The sequence below is a fragment of the Aotus nancymaae genome, unplaced genomic scaffold (assembly GCF_030222135.1).
Source record: "Aotus nancymaae isolate 86718 unplaced genomic scaffold, 86718_ANA_hifiasm-v0.15.2.pri h1tg000073l, whole genome shotgun sequence".
Taxonomy (NCBI): Eukaryota; Metazoa; Chordata; class Mammalia; order Primates; family Aotidae; genus Aotus; species Aotus nancymaae.
This window is the reverse complement of record NW_026988488.1, coordinates 555,489-558,574: the sequence shown is the minus strand read 5'-3', so window position 1 is coordinate 558,574 and position 3,086 is coordinate 555,489. Positions and strand designations below refer to the sequence as shown.

Here is a 3,086-nt window from a genome sequence, read left to right as displayed (position 1 = left end):
GATTTATTGATTTTTTGAAGGGTTTTTTATGTGCCTATCTCCTTCAGTTGTGCTCTGATCTTAGTTATTTCTTGTCTTCTGCTAGGTTTTGAGTTTTTCTAATCTTCCTCTTCTAGCTCTTTCAATTTTGATGATAGAGTGTCGAATAATATGTATTTTGTAAAGGTTTTTGTTGGAATTAAATATAGGAGAACTATGAATGATGAAAGAAATAAAGGAGAAAAAAATGTGAAAATCAACCTAAAATTTTCTGTAAATCTGTGAGATAGATACTTTATAAGCAGTAAATGTAACCTTTACCTATATGTAATCTCACTGTAATTTTTTGCTTTGTTTTTGTTTTGTTTTGTTTTGTTTGAGTTAGAGTCTCTCTTTATCACCCAGGCTGGCCTACAGTGGCATTATCTGGGCTCATTGAAACCTCTGCATCCCAGGTTCAAGCAATTCTCCTGCCTCAGCCTCTTGAGTAGCTGGGATTACAAGCAAATGCCACTACACCTGGGTAATTTTTGTATTTTTAGTAGAGGTGTGGTTTCACCATGCTGGGCAGGCCCTTCCCAACATGGTACTTGGATTATTGGCATAAGCCACCATGCCTGGCCTAATCTCACTGTAATTTTACTCCCAGTTTGTGAATGTATAGATGAGGTAACAGAAAAGCAAAGAGATCATTATTTTAACTGATATTTTATCATCATAGCAAACTCAGTAGTTCAGTTTATATTTGTCAGTGCTTGTGTTTTTTAAACCAAATAATACCACCATTAACTCTGGGTGTCATGAAGTCAAGAAATGAACATTTTATCTCTGTATCCCACACAAGGAAGGCAAGATTTAAAAAAGAGTAAGTGCTGAATAAATTTAAGAACAGTGTAGGAAGCGGCACCGCCGTCACCTCCTGGTGCTCCCTCCATGCCTCCTAGGTCCCTCGGCTGCCACCATGTCTGCCTCTGCTTTCTTCATTCTTGATGTCAAGGGCAAGCACCTGATCAGCCACAACTACAAGGACAATGTGCTGTTGAGCAAGATGGCGTACTTCATGCCTCTGCTGGTACAGCAGGAGGAGGAGGGTGCCCTGACTCCACTGCTGAGCTACGGTGAGGTCAACTTCCTATGGATCAAACACAGCAACCTCTACTTGGTGGCCACCACATTGAAGAATGCCAATGCCTCCCTGGTGTACTCCTTCCTGTGTAAGACAATAGAGGTATTCTGCCAATACTTCAAGGAACTGGAGGAAGAGAGCATCTGGGACAACTTTGTCATCATATATGAGTTGCTGGATGAGCTAATGGACTTCGGCTTCCCACAGAGCACCAACAGCAAGTTGCTGCAGGAGTACATCATTCAGCAGAGGAACAAACCAGAGACAGGCAAGTCACGGGTGCCACCCACTTCCATCTACCCTGTATCCTGGCCCTCTGAGGTTATCAAGTATAAGAAGAACGAGGTTTTCATCAATGTCATAGAATCTGTCAACCTGCTGGTCAATGCCAGTGGCAGCGTCTTGCTGAGTGAGATAGTGGGTATCATTAAGCTCAAGGTGTTTCTGTCAGAAATGCCAGAGCTGTGGCTGGGCCTCAATGACTTCATGATCTTTGAGCTCATTGGCCTTTCAGGGAGCAAGAACAAATCGGTAGAGCTGGAGGATGTAAAATTTCACCAGTGTGTGCAGCTCTCATGCTTTGACAATGACCACACCATCTTCATCTCACCTGATGGTGACTTTGAGCTCATGTCCTACCCACTCAGCACCCAGGTGAAGCCAAGGATCTGGATTGAGTCTCTCATTGAGAAGTTCTCCCAGAGCCATGTGGGGATCATGGTCAAGGCCAAGGGGCAGTTTAGGAAACAGTCAGTGACCAACGGTGTGGAGATATCTGGGCCTGTGCCCAGTGATGCTGACACCCCCAGATTCAACATGAATGTGGGCAGTGTCAAGTATGTGCCAGAGAAAAACATCATGATTTGGAATATTAAGTCTTTCTTGGGGGGCAAGGAGTACTTGATGCAAGCCCACTTTGGCCTCCTCAGCATGGAGAAGGAGGACGTAGAGGGCTGGCCCCCCATCTGGGTCAAGTTTTAGATCCCCTACTTCACTGTCTCTGGAATCCAGGCCTGATATATGAAGATCATTGATAAAAGAGGTTAGCAGGCCCTGTCCTGGGTTTGCTACATCACCCAGAGTGGCGATTACCAACTTCGTACCAGCTAGAAGGGAGAAGAGATGGGGGCTTCCCTACAACCCCAGCGGCAGATTTTAGGAGGGAAACTGCAGGCTTTGTGTGTCTGTGTGAGGGTAGGCCTGGACTTGGCAGTTTCTTGCTCCCAGCACTGGCCCCTTCCTCACCTCTTCCTTACTCCATAGGCTGGGAGAGAAACTTTCTCTGTTTCCCTCGCCCTTGCAGCTTTCTCCATCCCCCTGATTTTATATGAAGAAGTATAAAAGGACTTTGAAGTCCCCCTAGTGAGTGTCTTTTTGCAATGAGCTGCCTTAGCGGGTGTTGCACGTCCCTTCTCCTTCACAGCTGCTGAGCCCAGAGGCCCCGCTGACCCCTCCTCTGAATTTTAGGATGTTATTAAAGAGATAAATCTAAAAAAAGAAAAAAGAAAAAACACTGTATTTAAATTCCCAAGCAAAGAAAGCCCCAACTGAATTTGTACATCTCACCATCTAACCTGGGCTATAGGCCTTACTACAACTTAGTGGCAAATGCAACTTACAGTAACTTCTGAACTGGAAGCAAAAAGAATCAAATCTTTAAAGTTAATTTTGCAAATCTGATGTTAAGAAGAGAAAGAAGGGACAGAATATGCAAACACATTTTCTAAATAAATTCAACGCATCAACCATCTAGAATTCATGTAAAAATACCTAAATCCCCAGAATCTATAAGAAAATGAAAATGTGACGGTAAATTTTTGCTTCATCTTGAATTGGTTTCTGTAAAGTAGCTTTCCCTCTCCAATAGCTCCTAAATAGAACAAAGGGCAGATGATAGAGATTGACTATTTTGTTCCTGCCTCACTTCTTAAGCTAGTACATCTCATCTTCTCCTACCCTTGAACTGCGGTTTACACCATTG

General features: G+C 43.6%; 1 pseudogene; it reads left to right on the top strand.

Annotated features, from left to right (window-relative positions):
* The first annotated feature begins 940 nt into the window (after positions 1-940).
* LOC135271039 (AP-1 complex subunit mu-2-like) lies at positions 941-2,215 on the top strand (annotated as a pseudogene).
* The last annotated feature ends 871 nt before the right edge of the window (positions 2,216-3,086 follow it).